Source organism: Catharus ustulatus, chromosome 5, assembly GCF_009819885.2.
Source record: "Catharus ustulatus isolate bCatUst1 chromosome 5, bCatUst1.pri.v2, whole genome shotgun sequence".
Classification (NCBI taxonomy): Eukaryota; Metazoa; Chordata; class Aves; order Passeriformes; family Turdidae; genus Catharus; species Catharus ustulatus.
Genome location: NC_046225.1, coordinates 76,899,424 through 76,913,702, shown reverse-complemented (window position 1 = coordinate 76,913,702; position 14,279 = coordinate 76,899,424). Strand labels below are relative to the sequence as shown.

At 57.9% G+C, this 14,279-nt stretch overlaps 2 long non-coding RNA genes across 16 annotated transcripts; both read right to left on the bottom strand.

Annotated features, from left to right (window-relative positions):
- Positions 1 to 1,221: 1,221 nt before the first annotated feature.
- LOC116996696 lies at positions 1,222 to 10,942 on the bottom strand. 11 transcript variants are annotated; one of them, XR_004417993.2, is made up of 7 exons: positions 10,903 to 10,942; positions 9,604 to 9,725; positions 7,657 to 7,778; positions 6,362 to 6,483; positions 5,061 to 5,182; positions 3,115 to 3,236; positions 1,222 to 1,664 (listed from the first exon to the last, which is right to left on the bottom strand). It is a non-coding gene; the product is annotated as an uncharacterized LOC116996696 (long non-coding RNA). The 11 variants fall into 11 exon arrangements; XR_004417996.2 differs by lacking the exon at positions 5,061 to 5,182; XR_004417994.1 differs by lacking the exons at positions 1,222 to 1,664; positions 3,115 to 3,236 and adding an exon at positions 4,498 to 4,533.
- Positions 10,943 to 10,985: 43 nt separating this feature from the next.
- Positions 10,986 to 13,880, bottom strand: LOC116996697. 5 transcript variants are annotated; one of them, XR_004418002.1, is made up of 4 exons: positions 13,743 to 13,880; positions 12,474 to 13,039; positions 11,914 to 12,069; positions 11,724 to 11,804 (listed from the first exon to the last, which is right to left on the bottom strand). It is a non-coding gene; the product is annotated as an uncharacterized LOC116996697 (long non-coding RNA). The 5 variants fall into 5 exon arrangements; XR_004418005.1 differs by lacking the exons at positions 11,724 to 11,804; positions 11,914 to 12,069 and adding an exon at positions 10,986 to 11,024; XR_004418004.1 differs by lacking the exons at positions 11,724 to 11,804; positions 11,914 to 12,069 and adding an exon at positions 11,645 to 11,673.
- Positions 13,881 to 14,279: the final 399 nt, after the last annotated feature.

The following is a 14,279-nucleotide window of genomic DNA, read 5'->3' as shown; positions in this document are numbered from 1 at the left end:
CAGTACTTTGAAGCCTGCCCTTCCGCACCTTTCCCCAGCTGCCCCTGCCCCGAGTGCCGAGAGGGGGCTCCGGTGGCCTTTTAGCCGGGACCTGGGCACGAGAAAGAGTGGGAGAAAGGGGAGGGGGGTCTCGGGAGCGGGACCCAGCGGGACCCAGCGCAGCCGCGGACCCTGCGAGCAGCCCCGGCTCCGCTCGGCTGAGCGCCCCGCGCCGCCGCGGGCCCGCAGCATCCAAACCCCGCCAATCCCGGCCCGCCTTTCTCCGCCCTGTCCAATCACAGCCGCCCTGTCAATCCGGGCGCGGCCCCCGCCCAGCTCAGCCCACTCAGTCCCGGCACCCAGGCCCGCGTTCGCCGCAGGCGCTGCTCCAGCCGGCGCCGCCGCCGCTTTGGGAGAGGGCGGAGCCTTGTCCCCGCTACCGCAGCCTCGGCAGGTACTGTTGGGGCTTGGGAAGGGCGGGCGGGAGTTGTGCCAGGGAAACGGGAGGACGGCAGGCAGCGAGCGCAACCACGGCAGCGGGGCTTGAGGGGACTGCGGGGGTCGCGGAGCCGAGCGCGGCGGGAAAAGGGCGGGCTGCGATTGGCCGGGCCGGCGCTGCCTCGAGCTGTGATTGGCTGGGCTGGCCGGCGCTGGGGCATAAATTGCGGGCGTCCAGCGGGCGTCCAGCAGTTCGACGGCGGCGAAGGCGCGGCGAAGGCGGCGAGGAGGCGGAGGCGGCGGCGGCGGCGGCGAGCAGCGCCATCCCAGGAGCGCCGCAGGGCCAGGACGGGACTTGCGCGGATGCTCGTATGGAGATCGCTGGTGAGGAAGGACGCGGCTCCCGCGTCTGCCGGGGCCGGCGGTGCCCAGTTCTTTACGCCGTGCCCTTCACGGCTTGGGTGACCCGTGGGAGTCGCGGAGCGGCGCAGGGCGACCAGCTGCTGTTACTGGGGGCAGGTGCTGTTGGGGCATGGGAAGGGCAGGGCGAGGAGTTGTGCCAGGGAAACGGGAGGACGGCAGGCAGCAGGCGCCATCACGGCAGCGGGGCTTGAGGGGACTGTGGGGTTCGCGGAGCCGAGCGCGGCGGGAAGGGGCGGGCTGGGATTGGCCGGGCCGGCGCTGCCTCGAGCGGGACTCCTGGAGCGGCGCAGGGCGACCAGCTGCTGTTACTGAGGGCCGGGAAGCGTGTGTTGTGGGGCTTCTGGGTATAAAGGAATGTTTCAAACACTGAGGATAAACCTGCCTTTTTGAATTTCTGTTACTTTATGTTATTTGCCATGATCACAGCTTTCTTCTTTATTAAACTACTTCATTATTTTGGTCTTATTTTTTTTACTAGGCTATTTTTTACTGGTTATCTGGTTTTAATTCAGTAAAGATTCTAAACCTGGCACTCAAACACGGCCTACCAGGGGGAGGTAAAGGGGGGGCCTTTGGGCCATTGCTGGGCTGACACCTGGCAGGGGGCTGGGGGGAGGGTGGGGAGGGAACTGCAGGGCATCAGGCCTCAAGTGTCCCCAGAATTGGGATCCCCTTAGGGCACGTGACCCCACTCTAGAGATGGTGAAGTGATGACAATCACTGATGTCTGACCTTACCAACAGCGCCGGGCAGCAGGGAGAAGCACGAACAGATTTTAGCTGCTGGCAGTGAGAAGCTGAGGAGTTGGAGCTGAGCAAGCAGAGCTGGAGAAGACAAGAGATAGGTAGGGATTGAGAACCAACTGCTTTGGGGATGGGATAGCGAACATGGAGCTGAGAGGTGAAATGTGTGGCTGGAGATGAAAACATGAAGGGATGGTATAGGGAATCTAGGGTGTGTAGTAAAGTAAGGATTATCAAGTGGGAACTAAAAACATGGGTTCACACGGCAAGCTCAAACCACAGACAGAAGTCAAACAAAGATCCTGCACAGAGAAGGAGAATTATTTGGCACGGCTAACAAGACATCGATCCAGAAGGCACAATGAAGAGCAGGCAGTTGAATAAAGCTTGTGGGATAAACAAGAGCTGAAATCACGGGCTGGGTAAAAGGGGGTCCCGGAAATCACTGGGGCTGGGATAAAGAGCTGCAAGCAGGGTAGACGCTGCAAGGGCTGACGTTGGGCCTGTGGGGATCCCTGTGCGCTGGCGTCGCTTAGGGCCTGCGCTGTTCATGCTGGGGGCTGCGTCTTGTGCCTACCATGGGATGGGACGGGCAGTGCTGAGAAGGGCAAGTGAGGACTGCTAGGGCCTGAAAGGCCACCCACACTTGATTGTGGTATGGGTGGGCAAGTGGGCCGCAGTAGGGGCTGGAGTTAGAAGTCAGTGTGCGTGTGGCTGGAAAATGCCAAGTGGTGCTGGCATTGTGAGTGGCTCCGCCAAGGAAACTGTCATGCCAAAAAAGGGACTGTGTCACCCAAGGTGAAACATCTGTGGGGTGGCCTAGTGCCTCGGGAGCTGGCATGGGGGCCGGAGGGGAAATCACTGTGGGGCTGGTATACTCACCGTGGGGTGGGCTTCGAGGCTCTAAGACAGGAGCTGAACTGCAGCAGAGCTGGAGCCACGACGCACACGCTGCCCTTCCAAGCTGCACAAGAGTCCACTGGCAGAGATGGAGAAAGGCCCAGCTGCAGGAGCAGAGCAGGCAGTTGAATAAAGCTTGTGGGACAAACAAGAGCTGAAATCACGGGCTGGGGAAAAGGGGGACCGTGAAATCACTGGGGCTGGGATAAAGAGCTGCAAGCAGGGTAGACGCTGCAAGGGCTGACGTTGGGCCTGTGGGGATCCCTGTGCGCTGGCGTCGCTTAGGGCCTGCGCTGTTCATGCTGGGGGCTGCGTCTTGTGCCTACCATGGGATGGGACGGGCAGTGCTGAGAAGGGCAAGTGAGGACTGCTAGGGCCTGAAAGGCCACCCACACTTGATTGTGGTATGGGTGGGCAAGTGGGCCGCAGTAGGGGCTGGAGCTAGAAGTCAGTGTGCGTGTGGCTGGAAAATGCCAAGTGGTGCTGGCATTGTGAGTGGCTCCGCCAAGCAAACTGTCATGCTAAGAAAGGGACTGTGTCACCCAAGGTGAAACATCTGTGGGGTGGCCTAGTGCCTCGGGAGCTGGCATGGGGGCCGGATGGGAAATCACTGTGGGGCTGGTATACTCACCGTGGGGTGGGCTTGAAGGCTCTAGGATGAGAGCTGAACAGCTGCAGAGCTGGAGCCACGACGCACACGCTGCCCTTCCAAGCTGCACAAGAGTCCACTGGCAGAGATGGAGAAAGGCCCAGCTGCAGGAGCAGAGCAGGCAGTTGAATAAAGCTTGTGGGACAACAAGAGCTGAAATCACGGGCTGGGGAAAAGGGGGACCGTGAAATCACTGGGACTGGGATAAAGAGCTGCAAGCAGGGTAGACGCTGCAAGGGCTGACGTTGGGCCTGTGGGGATCCCTGTGCGCTGGCGTCGCTTAGGGCCTGCGCTGTTCATGCTGGGGGCTGCGTCTTGTGCCTACCATGGGATGGGACGGGCAGTGCTGAGAAGGGCAAGTGAGGACTGCTAGGGCCTGAAAGGCCACCCACACTTGATTGTGGTATGGGTGGGCAAGTGGGCCGCAGTAGGGGCAGGAGCTAGAAGTCAGTGTGCGTGTGGCTGGAAAATGCAAACTGGTGCTGGCATTGTGAGTGGCTCCGCCAAGCAAACTGTCATGCTAAGAAAGGGACTGTGTCACCCAAGGTGAAACATCTGTGGGGTGGCCTAGTGCCTCGGGAGCTGGCATGGGGGCGGGAGGGGGAATCGCTCTGGGGCTGGTATACTCACCGTGGGGTGGGCTTCAAGGCTCTAGGACAGGAGCTGAACGGCTGCAGAGCTGGAGCCACGACGCACATGCTGCCCTTCCAAGCTACACAAGAGTCCGATGGCAGAGATGGAGAAAGGCCCAGCTGCAGGAGCAGAGCAGGCAGTTGAATAAAGCTTGTGGGCTGAGCAAGACCTGTAATCACAGGCTGGGTAAAAGGGGGACCCGGAAATCACTGGGGCTGGGATAAAGAGCTGCAAGCAGGGTAGACGCTGCAAGGGCTGACGTTGGGCCTGTGGGGATCCCTGTGCGCTGGCGTCGCTTAGGGCCTGCGCTGTTCATGCTGGGGGCTGCGTCTTGTGCCTACCATGGGATTGGACGGGCAGTGCTGAGAAGGGCAAGTGAGGACTGCTAGGGCCTGAAAGGCCACCCACACTTGATTGTGGTATGGGTGGGCAAGTGGGCCGCAGTAGGGGCTGGAGCTAGAAGTCAGTGTGCGTGCGGCTGGAAAATGCAAAGTGGTGCTGGCATTGTGAGTGGCTCCGCCAAGCAAACTGTCATGCTAAGAAAGGGACTGTGTCACCCAAGGTGAAACATCTGTGGGGTGGCCTAGTGCCTCGGGAGCTGGCATGGGGGCCGGATGGGAAATCACTGTGGGGCTGGTATACTCACCGTGGGGTGGGCTTGGAGGCTCTAGGATGAGAGCTGAACGGCTGCAGAGCTGGAGCCACGACGCACATGCTGCCCTTCCAAGCTGCACAAGAGTCCGCTGGCAGAGATGGAGAAAGGCCCAGCTGCAGGAGCAGAGCAGGCAGTTGAATAAAGCTTGTGGGACAAACAAGAGCTGAAATCACGGGCTGGGGAAAAGGGGGACCTGGAAATCACTGGGACTGGGATAAAGAGCTGCAAGCAGGGTAGACGCTGCAAGGGCTGACGTTGGGCCTGTGGGGATCCCTGTGCGCTGGCGTCGCTTAGGGCCTGCGCTGTTCATGCTGGGGGCTGCGTCTTGTGCCTACCATGGGATTGGACGGGCAGTGCTGAGAAGGGCAAGTGAGGACTGCTAGGGCCTGAAAGGCCACCCACACTTGATTGTGGTATGGGTGGGCAAGTGGGCCGCAGTAGGGGCTGGAGTTAGAAGTCAGTGTGCGTGCGGCTGGAAAATGCCAAGTGGTGCTGGCATTGTGAGTGGCTCCGCCAAGCAAACTGTCATGCTAAGAAAGGGACTGTGTCACCCAAGGTGAAACATCTGTGGGGTGGCCTAGTGCCTCGGGAGCTGGCATGGGGGCCGGAGGGAGAATCACTGTGGGGCTGGTATACTCACCGTGGGGTGGGCGTCGAGGCTCTAAGACAGGAGCTGAACTGCAGCAGAGCTGGAGCCACGACGCACACGCTGCCCTTCCAAGCTGCACAAGAATCCACTGGCAGAGATGGAGAAAGGCCCAGCTGCAGGAGCAGAGCAGGCAGTTGAATAAAGCTTGTGGGACTAACAAGAGCTGAAATCACGGGCTGGGGAAAAGGGGGACCGTGAAATCACTGGGGACTGGGATAAAGAGCTGCAAGCAGGGTAGACGCTGCAAGGGCTGACGCTTGGGGCCTGTGGGGATCCCTGTGCGCTGGCGTCGCTTAGGGCCTGCGCTGTTCATGCTGGGGGCTGCGTCTTGTGCCTACCATGGGATGGGACGGGCAGTGCTGAGAAGGGCAAGTGAGGACTGCTAGGGCCTGAAAGGCCACCCACACTTGATTGTGGTATGGGTGGGCAAGTGGGCCGCAGTAGGGGCTGGAGTTAGAAGTCAGTGTGCGTGTGGCTGGAAAATGCCAAGTGGTGCTGGCATTGTGAGTGGCTCCGCCAAGCAAACTGTCATGCTAAGAAAGGGACTGTGTCACCCAAGGTGAAACATCTGTGGAGTGGCCTAGTGCCTCGGGAGCTGGCATGGGGGCCGGAGGGAGAATCACTGTGGGGCTGGTATACTCACCGTGGGGTGGGCTTCAAGGCTCTAGGACAGGAGCTGAACGGCTGCAGAGCTGGAGCCACGACGCACATGCTGCCCTTCCAAGCTGCACAAGAGTCCGATGGCAGAGATGGAGAAAGGCCCAGCTGCAGGAGCAGAGCAGGCAGTTGAATAAAGCTTGTGGGACAAACAAGAGCTGAAATCACGGGCTGGGGAAAAGGGGGACCGTGAAATCACTGGGACTGGGATAAAGAGCTGCAAGCAGGGTAGACGCTGCAAGGGCTGACCTTGAGGCTGTGGGGATCCCTGTGCGCTGGCGTCGCTTAGGGCCTGCGCTGTTCATGCTGGGGGCTGCGTCTTGTGCCTACCATGGGATGGGACGGGCAGTGCTGAGAAGGGCAAGTGAGGACTGCTAGGGCCTGAAAGGCCACCCACACTTGCATGTGGTATGGGTGGGCAAGTGGGCCGCAGTAGGGGCTGGAGTTAGAAGTCAGTGTGCGTGTGGCTGGAAAATGCCAAGTGGTGCTGGCATTGTGAGTGGCTCCGCCAAGCAAACTGTCATGCTAAGAAAGGGACTGTGTCACCCAAGGTGAAACATCTGTGGAGTGGCCTAGTGCCTCGGGAGCTGGCATGGGGGCGGGAGGGGGAATCGCTCTGGGGCTGGTATACTCACCGTGGGGTGGGCTTGGAGGCTCTAGGACAGGAGCTGAACGGCTGCAGAGCTGGAGCCACGACGCACACGCTGCCCTTCCAAGCTACACAAGAGTCCGATGGCAGAGATGGAGAAAGGCCCAGCTGCAGGAGCAGAGCAGGCAGTTGAATAAAGCTTGTGGGACAAACAAGAGCTGAAATCACGGGCTGGGGAAAAGGGGGACCGTGAAATCACTGGGACTGGGATAAAGAGCTGCAAGCAGGGTAGACGCTGCAAGGGCTGACGCTGGGCCTGTGGGGATCCCTGTGCGCTGGCGTCGCTTAGGGCCTGCGCTGTTCATGCTGGGGGCTGCGTCTTGTGCCTACCATGGGATGGGACGGGCAGTGCTGAGAGGGGCAAGTGAGGACTGCTAGGGCCTGAAAGGCCACCCACACTTGATTGTGGTATGGGTGGGCAAGTGGGCCGCAGTAGGGGCTGGAGCTTAGAAGTCAGTGTGCGTGTGGCTGGAAAATGCAAAGTGGTGCTGGCATTGTGAGTGGCTCCGCCAAGCAAACTGTCATGCTAAGAAAGGGACTGTGTCACCCAAGGTGAAACATCTGTGGGGTGGCCTAGTGCCTCGGGAGCTGGCATGGGGGCCGGAGGGGAAATCACTGTGGGGCTGGTATACTCACCGTGGGGTGGGCTTCGAGGCTCTAGGACAGGAGCTGAACGGCTGCAGAGCTGGAGCCACGACGCACACTGCTGCCCTTCCAAGCTGCACAAGAGTCCGACTGGCAGAGATGGAGAAAGGCCCAGCTGCAGGAGCAGAGCAGGCAGTTGAATAAAGCTTGTGGGACTAACAAGAGCTGAAATCACGGGCTGGGGAAAAGGGGGACCGTGAAATCACTGGGGACTGGGATAAAGAGCTGCAAGCAGGGTAGACGCTGCAAGGGCTGACCTTGGGGCTGTGGGGATCCCTGTGCGCTGGCGTCGCTTAGGGCCTGCGCTGTTCATGCTGGGGGCTGCGTCTTGTGCCTACCATGGGATTGGACGGGCAGTGCTGAGAAGGGCAAGTGAGGACTGCTAGGGCCTGAAAGGCCACCCACACTTGATTGTGGTATGGGTGGGCAAGTGGGCCGCAGTAGGGGCTGATATCAGTGTGCGTGTGGCTGGAAAATGCCAAGTGGTGCTGGCATTGTGAGTGGCTCCGCCAAGCAAACTGTCATGCTAAGAAAGGGACTGTGTCACCCAAGGTGAAACATCTGTGGGGTGGCCTAGTGCCTCGGGAGCTGGCATGGGGGCCGGAGGGGCAATCGCTCTGGGGCTGGTATACTCACCGTGGGGTGGGCTTCGAGGCTCTAGGACAGGAGCTGAACGGCTGCAGAGCTGGAGCCACGACGCACATGCTGCCCTTCCAAGCTACACAAGAGTCCGATGGCAGAGATGGAGAAAGGCCCAGCTGCAGGAGCAGAGCAGGCAGTTGAATAAAGCTTGTGGGCTGAGCAAGACCTGAAATCACGGGCTGGGTAAAAGGGGGACCGTGATATCACTGGGGCTGGGATAAAGAGCTGCAAGCAGGGTAGATGCTGCAAGGGCTGACGTTGGGCCTGTGGGGATCCCTGTGCGCTGGCGTCGCTTAGGGCCTGCGCTGTTCATGCTGGGGGCTGCGTCTTGTGCCTACCATGGGATGGGACGGGCAGTGCTGAGAAGGGCAAGTGAGGACTGCTAGGGCCTGAAAGGCCACCCACACTTGATTGTGGTATGGGTGGGCAAGTGGGCCGCAGTAGGGGCAGGAGCTAGAAGTCAGTCTGCGTGCGGCTGGAAAATGCCAAGTGGTGCTGGCATTGTGAGTGGCTCCGCCAAGCAAACTGTCATGCTAAGAAAGGGACTGTGTCACCCAAGGTGAAACATCTGTGGGGTGGCCTAGTGCCTCGGGAGCTGGCATGGGGGCCGGAGGGGAATCAGCTCTGGGGCTGGTATACTCACCGTGGGGTGGGCTTGAAGGCTCTAGGATGAGAGCTGAACGGCTGCAGAGCTGGAGCCACGACGCACATGCTGCCCTTCCAAGCTGCACAAGAGTCCGCTGGCAGAGATGGAGAAAGGCCCAGCTGCAGGAGCAGAGCAGGCAGTTGAATAAAGCTTGTGGGATAACCAAGAGCTGAAATCACGGGCTGGGGAAAAGGGGGACCGTGAAATCACTGGGGCTGGGATAAAGAGCTGCAAGCAGGGTAGACGCTGCAAGGGCTGACGTTGGGGCTGTGGGGATCCCTGTGCGCTGGCGTCGCTTAGGGCCTGCGCTGTTCATGCTGGGGGCTGCGTCTTGTGCCTACCATGGGATGGGACGGGCAGTGCTGAGAAGGGCAAGTGAGGACTGCTAGGGCCTGAAAGGCCACCCACACTTGATTGTGGTATGGGTGGGCAAGTGGGCCGCAGTAGGGGCTGGAGCTAGAAGTCAGTGTGCGTGCGGCTGGAAAATGCCAAGTGGTGCTGGCATTGTGAGTGGCTCCGCCAAGCAAACTGTCATGCTAAGAAAGGGACTGTGTCACCCAAGGTGAAACATCTGTGGGGTGGCCTAGTGCCTCGGGAGCTGGCATGGGGGCCGGAGGGGCAATCGCTCTGGGGCTGGTATACTCACCGTGGGGTGGGCTTCAAGGCTCTAGGACAGGAGCTGAACGGCTGCAGAGCTGGAGCCACGACGCACATGCTGCCCTTCCAAGCTGCACAAGAGTCCACTGGCAGAGATGGAGAAAGGCCCAGCTGCAGGAGCAGAGCAGGCAGTTGAATAAAGCTTGTGGGATAACCAAGAGCTGAAATCACGGGCTGGGGAAAAGGGGGACCCGGAAATCACTGGGACTGGGATAAAGAGCTGCAAGCAGGGTAGACGCTGCAAGGGCTGACGTTGGGCCTGTGGGGATCCCTGTGCGCTGGCGTCACTTAGGGCCTGCGCTGTTCATGCTGGGGGCTGCGTCTTGTGCCTACCATGGGATGGGACGGGCAGTGCTGAGAAGGGCAAGTGAGGACTGCTAGGGCCTGAAAGGCCACCCACACTTGCATGTGGTATGGGTGGGCAAGTGGGCCGCAGTAGGGGCAGGAGCTAGAAGTCAGTCTGCATGCGGCTGGAAAATGCCAAGTGGTGCTGGCATTGTGAGTGGCTCCGCCAAGCAAACTGTCATGCTAAGAAAGGGACTGTGTCACCCAAGGTGAAACATCTGTGGGGTGGCCTAGTGCCTCGGGAGCTGGCATGGGGGCCGGATGGGAAATCACTGTGGGGCTGGTATACTCACCGTGGGGTGGGCTTGGAGGCTCTAGGACAGGAGCTGAACGGCTGCAGAGCTGGAGCCACGACGCACACGCTGCCCTTCCAAGCTGCACAAGAGTCCGCTGGCAGAGATGGAGAAAGGCCCAGCTGCAGGAGCAGAGCAGGCAGTTGAATAAAGCTTGTGGGCTGAGCAAGAGCTGAAATCACGGGCTGGGGAAAAGGGGGACCCGGAAATCACTGGGGCTGGGATAAAGAGCTGCAAGCAGGGTAGACGCTGCAAGGGCTGACGTTGGGCCTGTGGGGATCCCTGTGCGCTGCCGTCGCTTAGGGCCTGCGCTGTTCATGCTGGGGGCTGCGTCTTGTGCCTACCATGGGATGGGACGGGCAGTGCTGAGAAGGGCAAGTGAGGACTGCTAGGGCCTGAAAGGCCACCCACACTTGATTGTGGTATGGGTGGGCAAGTGGGCCGCAGTAGGGGCTGGAGCTAGAAGTCAGTGTGAGTGCGGCTGGAAAATGCCAAGTGGTGCTGGCATTGTGAGTGGCTCCGCCAAGGAAATTGTCATGCTAAGAAAGGGACTGTGTCACCCAAGGTGAAACATCTGTGGGGTGGCCTAGTGCCTCGGGAGCTGGCATGGGGGCCGGAAGGGGAATCGCTCTGGGGCTGGTATACTCACCGTGGGGTGGGCTTCAAGGCTCTAGGACAGGAGCTGAACGGCTGCAGAGCTGGAGCCACGACGCACATGCTGCCCTTCCAAGCTGCACAAGAGTCCACTGGCAGAGATGGAGAAAGGCCCAGCTGCAGGAGCAGAGCAGGCAGTTGAATAAAGCTTGTGGGCTGAGCAAGACCTGAAATCACGGGCTGGGGAAAAGGGGGACCCGGAAATCACTGGGACTGGGATAAAGAGCTGCAAGCAGGGTAGACGCTGCAAGGGCTGACGTTGGGCCTGTGGGGATCCCTGTGCGCTGGCGTCGCTTAGGGCCTGCGCTGTTCATGCTGGGGGCTGCGTCTTGTGCCTTACCATGGGATGGGACGGGCAGTGCTGAGAAGGGCAAGTGAGGACTGCTAGGGCCTGAAAGGCCACCCACACTTGATTGTGGTATGGGTGGGCAAGTGGGCCGCAGTAGGGGCTGGAGCTAGAAGTCAGTGTGAGTGTGGCTGGAAAATGCCAAGTGGTGCTGGCATTGTGAGTGGCTCCGCCAAGCAAATTGTCATGCTAAGAAAGGGACTGTGTCACCCAAGGTGAAACATCTGTGGGGTGGCCTAGTGCCTCGGGAGCTGGCATGGGGGCCGGAAGGGGAATCAATGTTGGGCTGGTATACTCACCGTGGGGTGGGCTTCAAGGCTCTAGGACAGGAGCTGAACGGCTGCAGAGCTGGAGCCACGACGCACATGCTGCCCTTCCAAGCTGCACAAGAGTCCGCTGGCAGAGATGGAGAAAGGCCCAGCTGCAGGAGCAGAGCAGGCAGTTGAATAAAGCTTGTGGGATAACCAAGAGCTGAAATCATGGGCTGGGGAAAAGGGGGACCCGGAAATCACTGGGGCTGGGATAAAGAGCTGCAAGCAGGGTACGTGCTGCAAGGGCTGACGTTGAGGCTGTGGGGATCCCTGTGCGCTGGCGTCGCTTAGGGCCTGCGCTGTTCATGCTGGGGGCTGCGTCTTGTGCCTACCATGGGATGGGACGGGCAGTGCTGAGAAGGGCAAGTGAGGACTGCTAGGGCCTGAAAGGCCACCCACACTTGATTGTGGTATGGGTGGGCAAGTGGGCCGCAGTAGGGGCTGGAGTTAGAAGTCAGTGTGCGTGTGGCTGGAAAATGCCAAGTGGTGCTGGCATTGTGAGTGGCTCCGCCAAGGAAACTGTCATGCTAAGAAAGGGACTGTGTCACCCAAGGTGAAACATCTCTGGGGTGGCCTAGTGCCTCGGGAGCTGGCATGGGGGCCGGATGGGAAATCAGTGTTGGGCTGGTATACTCACCGTGGGGTGGGCTTGGAGGCTCTAGGATGAGAGCTGAACGGCTGCAGAGCTGGAGCCACGACGCACATGCTGCCCTTCCAAGCTGCACAAGAGTCCGATGGCAGAGATGGAGAAAGGCCCAGCTGCAGGAGCAGAGCAGGCAGTTGAATAAAGCTTGTGGGATATCCAAGAGCTGAAATCATGGGCTGGGGAAAAGTGGGACCCGGAAATCACTGGGACTGGGATAAGAAGCTTCAAGCAGATGTTGCATACCCTAAAACAAGAAACAAAACACTCAGTGAGCTGGGGGCAAACCCTTTTCCATAACCATCATCCTATCCCAAACAAAGAAGAAACCAGGCTTTCCAATTATTCTGCATTACCTCATATCCTGCTTTTAGTCCAATGATCCCCCTTTTTCCCACTAAGGCAGATCTTGCCAAATTACTTGGTAAGAGTTCAAACTGTGGATTACTTCCTTACAAAAGCAGCCTCCAAATTGTTCTCATGTGGCTTCTAGGGCTATCCCAGACTGGATCCTGGGACAGGACAGGATGCATATATGAGGAACACATTCCCTCTGCAGCCAGCTGCACACTGGTAGCAGCTGGTACAACACCAACACTTCAAAGGCACCCAACCCAAGTCACCCCCAGCGTAATAATCCGAGGTCTCAAAATCCATGCTGTAGAACACGGCAGGGAACAAGGCACGTGGACAGATCAATCATCTCCAGAGGAGTGTTCTGAGCTGCTTTGCCACATGCCTTGAACCCTGTCCCCTTCACCCAGTGCAATGTTCAAACCCAGCCCTGGTCACTGTGCTGGTCACAACACAGCAGCCTGTCTTCCCCAAATCCCAGATTTCCATGGCTTTGGTGGCCTGAAACCTTCTCTCCATGGATCCTCAGCCCACCTCACTCGCACTGCTCCAAGGCACTTACCCCTCAGGCAGTGGGCACTGGCTGAGGCATGGCTGGCTGCTCTGCTTTGCCACCTTGCTGCTCTGAAACGGGGGTGGTGGGCAAAATCTCTTCTTTGGGTTCCACAATGCCTGACAAAAACCCCGGTACTGGGACTGTCCACCAACAAACTTTGGTGGTGAACGGCACCTCATCAGCTGGGTCCGAGGAAAAACAAACCAGCTGAGGGCAAAAAACCCAACCCATTGGCTGGGGACTTTTTATTCTCATTTTAAAAATGAGTTAGGACACCTGAAAGGCAAAAATCCTACTCACAAGGCTAGAAGCAGTCAGCACACACACTCGCACAGGCAGACACGAGCAGCAGCAGACAGACACAAACTCTCCCAGACACACACGGACACTCACGCGCTCCCACTGTCACACACTCCTCAGCTGACATGCTGACTGCAAGCCCTGCTTGAAACACTACACCGAACAGGATGTTTCAACACATCTTCCAGCTGCTGCTCTTCAACATCAAACGGCAGACTCCAGGAAAATTGGTAGCATCGGTGACTGCAGAGATAGGAACCCACCTCAGGGACCTGCGAGACAACAGGAGGTGGTCAGCAAGTGGCTCCCTGACAGCTAGAGGTTATCCCCACACGTTTTCTACCCCAAACCCCATAGAACAGAGATGAACAATTAAGTTTTGTAACTGTTCTACCTACCCGTGACCACGTGCCAGAGCAGGGGCAGCACTGAGTGTCAGTGGCACAACAAAGGTGCGTGCAGGATAGGTACATACGGTATAGATACGTACAAGAAAGGTACGTGCAATATAAGCCAAGACAGGCACACCCAGTACAGGTACCTACAGCATAAGCCAAGGCAGGTACATACAGGATAAGTGAGGACTGGAGATAACTCTCTGGAGGATCAAGTCTCAAGCCCAATACTCTTTGAAAAGACAGAACCTAGGGAACTATTGAAGGCACATAAGGAGGGTCTAACACACTCCCTATAGAAGGCCAAGAGAATGGCACGTGAAAAGAAGGCACTAGCAAAGCTGAGGCGGAAAATGGATGAGAACCTCTTGTGTACTTCTTTCTGTCTCTAAGAGCAAAAAGGTAAAGATGCCAGAATCAGCCCAATGCAGGAAAGTACACGAGTGGAGTCCGGCCAGCATGGCCTGGAATGATGCTGATAAAGCATCGAGATGTGACAAAGGCGACACACAAGACAATGGACACAAACGACAGAACACAGACACAGACTACATAAGAGACACAAGTTATGTAGCAAGACCTGGAAGGAACTGGAGCAGCCATCAACTGGAACATCTCAGAGCCAGAGCTGGAACAAAGAACATGCCATGGTCAGAGCTGGAGGTTCAGCATGCTGGACTGGGAAACACCTGCAAGTGAAACAAGCAGAAGGAACAGAAATCACCTGGGCCCTCAAATATCCTGAGCACTAAGTGACCAGGGGGTCCAGGAGCAGGAGCTGGAGAACCAGGAACAGCTCTTGTGAAGAGGGTTAGCTGCATATATCCTCCGATTAAACTCTCCATCATGAATCACATTTTCTTAAGGAAATTGGCTCTGCTAAGATAACAAAAATAAATTCGGGTGACCTGGGGCAAACCCCTCAACAGACATGTGTTTTCATTCCTGTAACCTAAATGAGAATCTTTTCAGGGGAATCTAAAACATCTCTGGATCTGACTTGCTTAGCAAAGAAATTGCAGTCGGTATCATAATGACCTTAGGAAACAAAGCTTCATTTAAATTTAAAAGCATCAGCTACAATTAAAGCCCTGCTTCACTTCGCTAGATTCTGTTT